At 41.6% G+C, this 15000-nt stretch overlaps 1 protein-coding gene across 1 annotated transcript in view; it reads left to right on the top strand.

Moving 5' to 3' along the window:
- The first annotated feature begins 2244 nt into the window (after positions 1–2244).
- Positions 2245–15000, top strand: part of LOC138951219 (aminopeptidase N-like) — a 123838-nt gene continuing 111082 nt past the window's right edge. The window contains exon 1 of the mRNA XM_070322882.1: positions 2245–2653. The gene's annotated coding sequence lies outside the window, so the exon portion shown is untranslated. The remainder of the gene's footprint in view (positions 2654–15000) is intronic.

Below are 15000 nucleotides of genomic sequence, written 5' to 3'. Positions count from 1 at the left end.
GTCTCGTCTAAATATCGGACCCTGTTACTACACTAAAAACACAATAGCGTTTACATTGCTATTCTGACATAATATTCTGTGTTGAAAACATGTTTTTGTCAGCAACAACTACCAGAACGGTCAATGTTGCCTATTGCAGACGACGGTTTAGTGCGCAAGGCTTTGCGAATCTATCCACTGAAATCATCGAACATGGAAGAATCCACGGACAAGATACGAGACAACCGGTCTAAGAAGATGTTTGTTTGTTTGTTTGTTTGCTTAACGCCCAGCCCACCACGAAGGGCCATATCAGGGCGTTGCTGCTTTGACATATAACGTGCGCCACACACAAGACAGAAGTCGCAGCACAGGCTTCATGTCTCACCCAGTCACATTATTCTGACACCGGACCAACCAGTCCTAGCACTAACCCCATAATGCCAGACGCCAGGCGGAGCAGCCACTAGATTGCCAATGTTAAAGTCTTAGCTATGACCCGGCCGGGGTTCGAACCCACGACCTCCCGATCACGGGGCGGACGCCTTACCACTAGGCCACCGTGCCGGTTGTCTAAGAAGATGTACGGTAAGAAAAGGAAACAAGTCGCGTGAAGCATTTAGTTAAACTTTTGGCATCAAAGTAACAGATTAACACCAACAAACAGTAATCGCCGAGACTATATTTAAGATAGTCTCGACTAACCACAGCCAAAGACCGAGACGGGTCACGCTCGTCTCCGCGTAGCGTGCAAACGCAGTGCTTAGGCCTACTTTATAATAATGATACGAGAATTTATAACGCGCACATGTCTCATCACAAGGCGACTCAAGGCGCACTCATACACATTCTTTCGCATTAACAACTCATGCACCCATATACACTTACGCATAAATCACATGAAGATGACAAGGCAACAACACAAACAGAGACATAGCATTCAAAAGTAAGCACGACAATCACAATAAAAGTTACTTAATCTGTTTTCTGTAATTCTGAGCACAGTTTTAAAGTAAACATGACATATGTATATATTTTTGAATTCATGAGACAATGGGGAATAAGCTGCAATCATTTTTAAAAATCTGTTAGTGACAATTTGATTTTAATGACAATTTTAATTAGCAACCTAATTAACTAGTTTTTAAGCCTCCAAGCTGAAATGCAATACCAAAGTCTGATCTTTGTCGAAGATTACTTGACCAAACTTTCAACCAATTTGGTTGAAAAATGAGGGCGTGACAGTGCTGCCTCAACTTTCACAAAAAGCCGGATATGACGTCATCAAATACATTTATTGAAACATTGAACAAGAACGACTGGGCATATCATACCCACACAATCTCATGTGGAATTTCATGAAGATCGGTCCAGTAGTTTTCTCTGAATCGCTCTACACACACACACACCGGGGTTCGAACCCACGACCTCCCGATCACAAGGCGGACGCCTTTCCACTAGGCCAACCGTGCCGGTCTGTCTCTGTATGTCTCTTTCTAACAGTCTTTCTATCAGTCTACGTCTATCTGTCTCTGTCTTTCTGTCAGCCTGTGTCTATCTGTCTCTGTCTCTGTCTTTTTGTCAGTCTGTGTCTATCTGTCTCTGTCTCTGTCTTTCTGTCAGTCTGTGTCTATCTGTCTCTGTCTCTGTCTTTTTGTCAGTATGTCTATCTGTCTGTGTCTGTGTATTTCTGTCACTGAGTTTCTGTCTATCTGTCTCAGTCTTTCTCTCAGTCTCTGTCTCTGTGGTTCTGTCAGTCTCTGTCGTTCTGTCAGACTATGTCTATCTGTCTCTGTTTTTCTGTCAGTCTCTGTTTATCTGTCTCTGTGTCTGTCTTTCTGTCATTCTCTGTCTATCTGTCTATGTCTTTCTGTCAGGCTATGTCTATCTGTCTCTGTCTTTCTGTCAGGCTATGTCTATCTGTCTCTGTGTCTCTGTCTTTCTGTCAGTCTATGTCTATCTGTCTCTGTCTATCTGTCCTTCTGTCAGTGTCTTTCTGTCTCTGTCTCTGTCTTTCTGTCAGTCTATGTCTACCTGTCTCTGTATATCTGTCTTTCTGTCAGTCTATGTCCACTTGACTCTGTATCTCTGTCACTCTCTCTGTGACTTCCTGTACCCTGCCCTCCCGCTCTCCCCTCCCGCCCCCCCCCCCCCCCCCCCCCCCCCAATTTGTCTCACCTTCTCGGCGCCAGAGCACTAATTGTAAGAGGAGTAGTATATAGACACCCTCCATGCCGCTCTCTCTCGATCGCCTCGTAGTCTCTCTCTGCCGCCAGACACGGGCAAAATGCGCTCTCGCGAACACAGATGTACACACACGCACACACAGGCGAGGCGAATTCGCGCTTATGCAGTGAGAAAGCTAGCCCTTTTGTAGTCACTGTTATTGTATTCGTTGGACTGAAATCTTGTTTTCCACTGCAGTATTCTCACAGGGCGACAGGAGTTTGCAGATAATTAGAAGTTTGGCAGTTGGTGTGATGTATAGACTATGGATTTGGACGGAGTTTTTTGGAGTGTGTTTTTGTGTGAAGCGCGTTGTTTCTGCTTACAAAAGGCGGTGTTTTTGAATCAATGGGCAGGTACTATGCTAGGTGTGGGTGACAGGTAAACTGCCATTTGTTTTGTTGACACCGTTAACTGAAGGTGACAGGCAGTGATGTTGGGGAATACGGTGAGTAATTTCAATGATTGTGCTTGTGTTCCTTTTCTCTTGCCTTTCTATACAACCGCCATTAATTGTTTCCGTATAATGTTGATGACAGATTTTCGTATTGTCTTACTAATTAAATTAATTTTTGATTTTCACTTCCTTATCTTTGTGTTTGTTTTTATTTCTGTCTTTATTTTTGTTTCTGTGTTTCTTTTTTCATTCTTTCTGTCTTTCTTTCTCTATCTAGGTCTGGGTGGCCGAGTGGTAAACGCACTTGCCTCGCCGGAAGCGAGAGGTTGCGAGTTCGACCCTGGGTCAGGGCGTTAGCAATTTTCTCCCCCCTTTCCTAACCTAGGTGGTGGGTTCAAGTGCTAGTCTTTCGGATGAGACGAAAAACCGAGGTCCCTTTGTGTACACTACATTGCGGTGTGCACGTTAAAGATCCCACGATTAACAAAAGGGTCTTTTCTGGCAAACCTGTAGTGGCATAGATAAAAATGTCCACCAAATTCCCGTGTGACTTGGAATAATAGGCCGTGAAACCGAGGTGAATGCTCGCCCTAGACCTAATAGGCCTTGAGGTTTGCCGGCCGATGTGAATGCGTGATATATTGTGTAACAAATTCCATCTCACACGGCATAAATAAATCCCTGCGCCTTCAATCCGTGGTTGAGATATGTGCGCGATATAAATTGCATAAAATGAATAAATAAAATATATATTTGTATGTTTTTTTAATTTTTTGTCGTCGTTGTCTTGCTTCATTCACTCTTTTGATTTCTTTGGTATATATTCAAACGAAATGTACCAATCATTTTTGAAGTAATCGATTTGCGCATAGATCTGATAGGCTCTTACGACATGGACTTTAAAAAAACAAATAATATTTTCACATTATTGTTTTCCTCTGTTTTAAAAAAACAAAAATGTTGATTTGAAAAATAATTAAATCTCTGTTTGCTCGCAATTTTTGCTTCAGTTTGTCCCCCAACAGATTATCATGCTTTGCGCGGATGCGAACTTTTTTCTCTCTCTTCTTCTTTTTGATATGAATGTACTTCTTACAATCCACTAGTGTTCATCTGTAATATTAATTTTATTAAGAAAATCCAACTCCGCATATCACTCAGTCGGGATAGTGATTGTTTGTGTATGTGGCCAAGTGGAGAGATATTTTCAGTTATTTCTTACATGCTGACTGTTAGCAAATGATGATATACATGTTGAGAATATGTATATCAACATGAGCCGGAGGTGAATGTTGATATCATTTTTGGCTCACGAAGTGTAGCCTATGCGATCGTAACTTTGTCTGTCTGTGCGTTTGTGCGTGTGTGTGTGTGTGTGTGTGCGTGCGTGTGTGTGTATGTCTGTGGTAGAAACTTTAACATTTCCGAGTCTATGTAATAGTGGTTATCCAAGACTATGGATAAAGCTCGCATAAGATTACGTCACGGTCAAAAGTGTTTGACGTCAATTAATGCATCATGACGGCATGCCTCCCTGTAGTCTTTCTCTCTCGCGTGGTGTGTGTGGTCTCGGTCATTGTTATTTTGAGCGGGCCGAGACTATTTGGCAGTCGTGTCCCTGTAAGTAGGCTACATGCAGACAGACAGATCTAGATCTAGTGTCTCTCTTTCTTGCACAGTGTCACCTAAGCTTACTGTGTGTGTGGGTGTGTATGTGTGACGGAGTGATTGAGTTTGTGTTACTGTTTGTCTATTTCTTACGTGAGCCTTGAAGGCTTCGCCTCTTGTTAATACATGTCTGTCATCATTTGCTGACAGTCAGCATATTATATGAATTTAAGAAGATAAATCCTGCCAACATTTGCGCAGGAGCATAGAGGAACGTGGAAAAAAATTACACAATACCACGCAAAACCCGCGAGCTGAAGTGAACGGCACTGCACTTTATTTTACAAGGACGCAATGTCACACGCTTTCCTTCTTTGCCACTACTAAAGCAAACGTGTGCAAGATTGTATGTTACACGCTTTGGAGCATGTGCAAGAACGGATTCAAACTCGAAATTGTCCCTCCAAAAACCCCAAAATGCACACACGACTTTTATTTCTCCTGCTGTTATCGTTTCTTCTCTTTACAAATTATTCAACGCTGAGAACACTGAAAACGCCATCCCAGACGACAGTACTGTTTCCATACGCGAATTTAGCTGCCCTTGGAAAGTGGCTCGCTCAGGAGGCCTGTTAGTCTGAATCTAGAAGGACAGAGTTATGAACATAGATGACAAAGATCCCGGAAAGAACAAACATTTCGCGAATGAAGACACAGAGAGACGTCATGAAGATTGCGATGCTTCAAAAGATACAGACTGTGACGATGACTGTGACGTCATTCACATATACCGAGACGTCATTTATAGTTGTTCGGTCACTTTCGTCAAAAAGTAGATCTCTCCACAATGGCTGCTCCTGTGTTTAGGTTTATCAAGCGTGAGTACGCAAAATGTGTTTGTTCTCTCCTCTGTTGAAGCTGTGAGACATAATCGCCATTACGAGCTAGTCGTGTGACAGAGAGTTTTCTTGCACACTCGACTGCTGCTGTTTCACTCCGGCTAAAGCCGTCGTAAAACATCTACAGTCTCGTGTGCAAGAAAACTCTCACACGACTCTCACACGACTAGCTCGTAATAGCGGGTATTAACACACACACACACACACACACACACACACACACACACACACACACACACACACACACACACACACACACACACACACACACACACTCAATGAAATAGGGGAACAGATCAAGCGCTGTAAATAAATGAAGAAGTATACTCTTCCATGCAAATTGCGGACTACTCGCTTGAAAAAAAAACTTTTGTTGTTTCTTTCATTATCATTTCTTCTTAAATGTGCCGAAAGACACCCTGCGTGCAATGGTTCAACACTCATGGCTGGTCCAGATGGTATTCCCCCTTTAAACATTCAAGGCTACATTCAAGACAAATCTCAAAACACACCTCTTTCAGCGCAAGTGATTTTCCCTCCAGCATCTCCCCACCCACCCCATCCCGCCCCACCTCACCCCCTACCTAGTGCCTAAAATAACGTGTATATATATTTTCTGCGCTTTGTGTCAGCACTGTGTGTGTGTGTGTAAATAGTATTGTTGACACGTTTTTATACAGTAGCCTTATGTGGTTCTTGTGCCTAGGCTGTGTATTGGATTGTCATTGTATGCCTGCATCATTAGTTGTCAGTAATTATTACATGTGCTGATTGTTCTCTTTGCCTGCGCGCGTATAGTATGTTGGTTATGATTGGTCATAGTATGTTTGTTTATGTTTGGTCGTTATCTTTGCCTGTGCGTGTATTGTATGGTTGGTCGTTTTCTTTGCCTGTGCATGTATAGTTTGTTGGTTATGTTTGGTCGGTTTCTTTGCCTGTGCGTGTATAGTATGCTTGGTCGATGTATGTATTGTAAAGCGCTAAGAGTAGACATTTTCTAGAATAGCGCTATAAAAGTTTGCATTATTATTATTATAAACCGGAGACATTTCTAAAGAAAGAAAATTAACAAAAAGACAGCGAGTCGCTCAGAGTTTTCTAACTTAACGCGTGGCCGATTCCTGACATCGGGCCTATTATGTCTACAGTTCATGATACGTCGTGTAAAGGTTCCAAGGAAAAACACTTTAAAAAACACACACACACACACACACACACACACACACACACAAACACACGCACACATCCGCAAACACACACACACACACACACACACACACACACACACACACACACACACACACACACACACATATATACATATATATATATACACGCACACACGCACACACGCACACACACACACACACACACACACACACACACACACTAGCAAACCCACTTTTCACGTTCAGTTAGACGAACATCCCAGGTCGCAATCACATGGATGAACTCACCATAAGCTCTCCAAGATCGTTCAACAAATAATTCGCTTCTTGCTTGCTGGCAAAATGTAAGAACGTACGTTGTAAGCGAATTGTCCCCGTCATTGACAGTGTCTTGACTCATGAACATGTCTTCACACACGGGCGCATGTCTTCACAGGTTGTTGTGTTTTCCGTGTTCACTTTGATGAATGGTATTGCATTAGAACATAAAATGAATGTATAACATAAAAATACAGCTGCACTGAGTCCTTTTTGTAAGCCTACACAAATCAGAATGAGGCTTACGCCAACAGACTTTGCTGACATGTTAAGGCACACTCTCCATAGATACGATCAAATGCTGCACGTGGCGCTTCCATACCATATCGGCATATGCAAAGATTTCCCCAAAGAGGCGTTTCACCTTGGACACATTTAACGTTAAAGCCGTGACTTTAAGGTAATCATCGTATGTGGTGACATAATTACAAGCCCCATTTCAAGGCGATTTGAGGCCGTTTTCTTTCCTTAGTCACGAGTATCTCATTAATCAATATCGTTACCTACATTTTGTTTATAATTCCTCACAACAAATCACTCTGCACTTGAAGCAATCAGTCTGCTGATATGTTGTATGTGTCTTGGCAGAATAGCGTTCTTACCCCACTCAAAAGACTTGTGGCAGTTTACCTAATCGATATCACGATACGGGACGGTAGCTTTCACATAACAACACCATCATGGAGGCTCATTGCTGAGTCACTTGCATAAGCCTACATAACAACACGAACATAGAGGCGCTTTGCTGAGTCACTTGCATAAGCCTACATAACAACACAATCATTGAGGCGCTTTGCTGAGTCACTTGCATAAGCCTACATAACAACACAAACATGGATGCGCTTTGCTGAGTCACTTGCATACGCCTACATAACAACACAATCATTGAGGCGCTTTGCTGAGTCACTTGCATACGCCTACATAACAACACAAACATGGTGGCGCTTTGCTGAGTCACTTGCATACGCCTACATAACAACACAAACATGGTGGCGCTTTGCTGAGTCACTGGCATAAGCCTACATAACAACACAGACATGGAGGCGCTTTGCTGAGTCACTGGCATAAGCCTACATACCAACACCATCATGGAGGCGCTTTGCTGAGTCACTTGCATAAGCCTACATAACAACACAAACATGGAGGCGCTTTGCTGAGTCACTGGCATAAGCCTACATACCAACACCATCATGGAGGCGCTTTGCTGAGTCACTTGCATAAGCCTACATAACAACACAAACATGGAGGCGCTTTGCTGAGTCACTGGCATAAGCCTACATACCAACACCATCATGGAGGCGCTTTGCTGAGTCACTTGCATAAGCCTACATAACAACACAAACATGGAGGCGCTTTGCTGAGTCACCTGCATAAGCCTACAAATCAAGCAACGTTATTCACGGGTACTTACACTTGAAGAAACTTTGCTCGGGTAGAACTCTATTCGAATGAACGGTTTCACCCTGAAACATTTTGCTGATGTGATATTTTTTTTGCACACATGTCATTTACGTGTCTGCATGTTTAGACACTGAGTGTGCTTAATTCGCCTTGCAAAATAGGATGACTAAGATCAACAGGACTTGTAGCAGGGAGCTCGGGTCGTGAACTTTTTTCCTTGTAACTCTTACACGACAAAATCGGCCAACTGTTACATTTATAATAATGTATGCTTTTACCCATATATCCACCCATCGCACCCCCTGGGGTGTAGTGGAAAAATCATAAAAGGACAAATTGCATTTAGTTTAGTATCCTGCAGTTCCCATGACTTGTCTCTACACCAGCAACATAATGATCAAGTGATCTCCCCTGAAATGCTCTCGTGAACTGAAGTCTGAAAAAAGTGGAAATGAAGAATGGCAGCGAACACTCCACAGCAAAATTCGTAAGTGATAGACGGGCGTTGTGGCGGGGTGGTAAGACGTCGGCCTCCTAATCGGAAGGTCGAGGGTTCGAATCCCGGCCGCGGCCGCCTGGTGGGTTAAGTGTGGAGATTTTTCCGATCTCCCAGGTCAACTTATGTGCAGACCTGCTAGTGGCTTATCCCCCTTCGTGTGTACACGCAAGCACAAGACCAAGTGCGCACGGAAAAGATCCTGTAATCCATGTCAGAGTTCGGTGGGTTATAGAAACACGAAAATACCCAGCATGCTTCCTCCGAAAGCGGCGTATGGCTGCCTAAATGGCGGGGTAAAAACGGTCATACACGTAAAATTCCACTCGTGCAAAAACACGAGTGTACGTGGGAGTTTCAGCCCACGAACGCAGAAGAAGAAGAAGAAGTAAGTGATAGTTGTCAAACAGTTCTCATTTGTATTCCTGTGTCAGCGGTTTTAGTGTACAAATTATATGTTTAGTTAGATGCACATGTTAGATTATTCCTAAAATAATATGTTCCACACTGAAAATGATGAAATAGTAGTGCACCCTACAGGGGTGCATTGGGAGCGAGCGGTACCTTGCTTCTTTTTTTCAGTTAGTTAGTTAGCTATTGCTTTTCGGGTCCAGCGGACCATAATAGACCAAATCAGGACCCCCTTTTTTTCAGTGCACCCTACAAGAGTGCATTGGTAGCGAGAGCTACCATCCTTTTTACATTTAGTCAAGTTTTGATTTGTGTCTGTGTCTGTATCTGAATCACACTGTCAGAGGTCTCTGATTGAAATAAATGTGTCAATAATGCAATGATTTCCATCGCCTGTGATTTGACCCGCTTGAGTTTCATGAAAACTATAAGGCCTGAACAAATATGTTGGTCTAAGGTAGCGTGACTAAAAACAAATTGCGTAAGGCAAAATTACTACATTTAGTCAAGCTGTGGAACTCACAGAATGAAACTGAACGCACCTTGACTTCAGAAAGCTATTTTAATTGAACTATTGGTGGTGAATGGAGAGCTGGTGGAATGGGGGGGGAGGGGGGATTCAGGGGGCGGGGTAGGGGGAGGGTGTTGGGGAGGGTTAGATCGGACAATCGAAAAAGAGAGTCAGGCAGATAGACGCGCCGACACACAGACAACCTCAATTACACACACCGATACATCCCCCCCCCCCCCCCCGAAAAAACAGAAAAAACAGAAAAAGAAGAAAACAACAACAGAAATGGCAGAAAAATGTCATGTACCGCTAGCAGGCAGGGGTTGAGGACGGAGGGAACTACATCCACTTTATCAGGATTTCCCCCAGACGTCTTCCGACTTCACGCCTTCCACAGTGACTTCCCCTGAGGGCTACACCGATCACGTGATGCTAATTGCGTCACGGTGCCAAGGGACGCGAAAAAGCGAGACTTGCATGGCGTGCCGGAGAGAACAACTCGGGCTGACAATTATATGGTAAATAGGTCCTCGCGTGCGCTGCAGACTCTTTTGTAAATCGCCCGTACTCTTTGAGACAGACGAAAAAAATGAAAGAAAGAGAGAGGTAGTTTGAAATGCTAAAGTTCAGTTGGTTTGGGAGTCGGAGACGATTTTTAGGGGCGCTGGTTTAATTGGAAAAGACGAGACGGGGCAGAGGTTGTTGGAGCCAAGCGCTTACAATCTGCTTACGGGGAAGTAGGCCGACGTGGAAAACTTGCTGCCAAATTGTTATTTTATCTCCTTTGGGTTTTTGGGTGTGTTTTTGTGTGTGTTTTTTTTTTTTTTTTGAGGGGAGGGGGATATTTTTTTACAATAACAAAAATGGTTGGGTAAAGATATTTCTTTGTTTTTCTTTCTAGAAACAAACAAACAACAACAACAACACCAACAACATCAACAACAACAACAGCAACAACAACAACAACGACAGAACAACAACAACACCGGATTCATCGCCACCACAACAACAACTTTGCCAACATCACAAATAAATGCTTGACAACGACCAAAACACACTCACTCACATCGAAGTCAGTAGCAAACAAGGATAAGCAAAAGGTCAATGAATAAGTGTTCCTCCCCGCTCACAGACCAGCCAGGATTGGGCCTGAAGCAGCTGGCAATCGCTGAGAACAAAAATGTCCATACAACCCCAAGCCCAAACCACAGAAGTGTGCCCTGGATTCTCATTACCCCCCCCCCCCCCCCCCCTCCCCCCCCCCCCCCGCCCCTTTCACCGGCTCTTCATTCACCACCATAATTTCAATTCACATAGCTTCCTAAACTAGAGACGACCACAAAACTACAAATGAACAAGTCGCGTAAGGCGAAATTACTACATTAAGTCAAGCTGTCGAACTCACGGAATGAAACTGAACGCACTGTATTTTTTCACCAAGACAGTACAGCTTCGTCAATCCCCGCGAAAAGGAAATCGCTCACCTCCCACGTGCAAAACGCAGTGAAATGCACACGCCAGAATAGCGCGGTAGCGTATTGTGCTAAGCAAGAAAGCGCGCTTTTCTGTATTCGTGTTAACTTTTTGAGCTTGTTTTGAATACAACCTATCATATCTATATGTTTTTGAAATCAGGAAACGATAAAGAATAAGATGAAATCCTTTTTGGATCGATTTCCTAACTTTTAATCGTAAGACTAATTAATCTATTTTCGTTAATTGTGATCACATTTTAAGAGTAAGCATGAGATATGCATATATTTTTAGATTTAGAATGTCATGAAGAATACGATGCAATCAATTTTAAATCTGTTTGCGAAAAATCGATTTTAATGACACATTTAATGAGCAAACTCATTAATTAATTTGTAAGCCTCCAAGCTGAAATGCAATACCAAAGTCCGGGCGTCGTCGAAGATTACTTGACCAAAGTTTCAACCAATTTGGTTGGCGAGTGTGAACTTCCTAAATTAAGTGAAGACAAAATGCAACAATGTGAAGGTATAATTACCATTGAAGAAGCCTCCAATGCTCTTAGGATGATGAAAAACGGGTCTTCGCCCGGTCTGGACGGTCTGACTACTGAATTTGTTAAAATATTTTTGTGTAAACTGAAGGATGTAATTGTGCAATCCTTTAATTACTCTTTTGTTCATGGTTCTTTGTCCTACACCCAAAGGGCAGCAGTATTAACCTTATTGCATAAGGGAAAAGATCTGCCAAAAAACAAACTTACAAACTGGCGACCCATCTCACTGACAAACACTGATTACAAAATTTTAGCCAAGTTTCTTGCAAATCGACTGAGCAAAGTAATAAACAAAGTGGTCAATGAGGACCAGGTCGGTTATATGAAAGGAAGGCATGTCTCATCCACTATAATAACTATAGACGATGTGATTGAATATTGCAGAATTAATAGGAAACCTGGGATTTTATTAGCCTTGGATTTTCAAAAGGCATTCGACAGTATATCCACAAAATATATGATTTGTGCATTTCGTAAATTTGGCTTTGGAAAAGATTTTATACAATGGGTAAATGTGTTGTTTAATGAAACCAGAAGTTGTATTGTGTACAATGGGTGGCTGTCGGAAAACTTTGATGTAAAATGTGGCATTAGACAAGGATGTCCGTTCTCACCGATGGCATTTATTATTGGTCTGGAATTTCTGGCTATACGATTTAGGCAGAGCAACGAAGTAAAAGGCCTTAATGTATCTTGTAGAAATATTTTAAAAATTCTACTCTACGCCGATGATATCACTTTGTTTTTGAGAGACGCGGATGACGTTACAATGGTTCTACAGATTATAGACGTATTTTCGGAGGTGTCAGGCTTGTGCTTGAATAAGCTAAAGTCTGAAGCAATGGGAATTGGATCAAGTAAAAATATCAATTTTAATTTTGAGGTAAAATGTGTTCGGCAGATTAAAATATTAGGAGTAAACTTTAACAGCGAGAAAAGCGCATCCGAAATTGAACTAAACTGGTCAAGTAAAATTGATAAAATTAAGCAAAGCATCTTCACTTGGGAAAAAAGGAACCTGGGCATTCCTGGAAAAATTTGCATTATCAAAACTTTTCTGCTCTCGCAGTTAGTTTATTTAATGCAATCTATTTGTATCCCTGACAAAGTGCTGCAGGAAATAAACACAATATTATATCGTTTTTTGTGGAGGAAAAAAGATTGTAATAAAAAAGCATTTGAAAAAGTAAAAAGAGTTGTTTTAAATAGCAGTACCGAAAAGGGTGGTATTGATATGATAGACGTCAAAACGATGCAAAACTCCTTCTTATGTCAATGGTTAAGCAAACTCTCATCTGGCAACCTTTCATGCAAATGGACATGGATCCCAAACAAATATTTTGAAGGGTTCGGTTGTGGCTTTGCCTGCATTACTACAGCTATTCGACCGTCTAAGTTTAAGGGAATTGGAAGGATAAAATCGATATTTTGGACAGCTGTTGCTCGAACATGGTTAGAACATAATACAATTTCTCAGAACGATTGCGTGCAAGACAACTGCTTATGGAACAATCCAAGTATAAGCTATCAAAATAACGTTCTGTATTATGAGAACTGGGCCCGGTCAGGCATTACGTATGTAGGAGACATGTTAGGTAATCACGGTATCAAGTCTTATCCCGCTATCCAAGCAAGTGTTTACGCTTCACCTGGCCTCTACTTGGAATATATTGTAGTTCGATCAGCAGTATCTGAATATATTAAGAAAAGCAATTATGATCCTAACCAACCTGTATTGAATATGCAAAACAATCTTCTTTTCAATAAAACGAGTATTAAAAGTGCCAGGCAATTCCGTGAATATATTGTTGAAGAAAAGTACACTACCCCGAGTTCTATCTGGCGTGATATGTTTGGCATTAATGTCGACCAGTCACATTGGAACCTGGCCAAAAATGTAACCCAAGAATCCAGATTAAGAGAGCTGCACTGGAAAATATTACACACGATTTATCCAACAAATGTTCTTCTGTATGAAATTGGAATACGAGATAGTGAGAGATGCCCCTTCTGTCCAACCGAAATAGATTACGTTGAACATTTTTTTGTTAATTGAAAGAAAATAAAAGTGCTATGGAGATACGTTGAACAAATTATTTATGAGAAATATAAAATAAGAATAGTCTTTGGAGTAAAACATATTTTGTGTGGTTATATTAATGGTGCTGACTCAATAAAATGCAAATATATAAATCACTTGATTTTGATAGGAAAGATGTGCATAAGCAAATAGATACAGAACTCCCACTGATATTATAATAATGTTTGACAAAGAGAAACAAATACGAAACGTAGAATAGTGTATCATATATACTTCTTTTCTGGCTTCCCTCACCGCCCCCTCTTTCTTTCGTTTCGCTAAAAGGAGAACGGTACCGGGGTAAAGGCGGAACTTACATTGTTACACTTAACACCACCTGTATGAAAAGAGAACTGTTACTAAGAAAACTTTAGCACGCTTACAATTTGCTTTTCCTCTTACTTATTGTGATTGTTACTATGTTAACTCCATCATGACACCGCCACAAACAACACCTAAGTCAACCCAAACACAGACATATGTAAGACAATAACCAACATTAAAGATGCAAGATTTTGTCCATTGTAGAAAACCACATACAATTGATAAATTTATAAAACGCCAATGAAGAAGGACGCTCAGCTGTAGAGAGAAAGAAAGAAAGAAGAGAAAAGGAAGAAGAAAAACAAAGAGAAAAAAACAACAACTTAGGGTTTCATTCTTTTCATTTATTTTTCAGCTTGAAGCGGACTGCATGCAACTGAGGCCAAAAAAAAACACAAAAAAAACAAAACAATTTGGTTTAAAAATGAGAGCGTGACAGTGCCGCCTCAACTTTCACGAAAAGCCGGATATGACGTAATGAAAGACATTTATCAAAACAATGAAAACAACATCTGGGGATATCATACCCAGGAACTCCCATGTAAAATTTCATGAAGATCGGTCTAGTAGTTTTCTCTAAATCGCTCTACACACACACACACACACACACACACAGACTCACGTACACACATACACAGACACAGACACAGACACACACACACACACACACACACACACATACCTAAAGTGTGGATGGTTACCTAAGAGGCGGCACTGGGTGTAGTGCCTTTCTAGTGCACTTGCACTACAACAGCACTGGGTGCAGTACTCGATCCGGCATCGAAGAATTTTGCACTAAAAAATGCACAAAATTTGACCTATTTCGTAGCCTATAGAGGACGGAAAGAATGTCATTTTGAACATTGTTATGACATTCTTTCCGTCAAAAAAGTCAATTTAACGGTGTTAAATGAAGCGAGCATCCACACAATTATGTTGCCATCCAGAGTTTAGGTTGCCATCCACGTGTGGATAGTTGCCTTATGGTGATTTAGGCAACCAAACCTGTGGAAACATGGGTACACACACACACACACACACACACACACACACACACACACACACACATACACCACACCCTCGTCTCGATTCCCCCCTCTACGTTAAAACATTTAGTCAAAACTTGACTAAATGTAAAAACCCAGAAGTGTA

This window comes from Littorina saxatilis, linkage group LG16 (assembly GCF_037325665.1).
Source record: "Littorina saxatilis isolate snail1 linkage group LG16, US_GU_Lsax_2.0, whole genome shotgun sequence".
In the NCBI taxonomy this organism is placed as follows: Eukaryota; Metazoa; Mollusca; class Gastropoda; order Littorinimorpha; family Littorinidae; genus Littorina; species Littorina saxatilis.
This window is presented reverse-complemented; position numbering and strand designations above follow the sequence as displayed.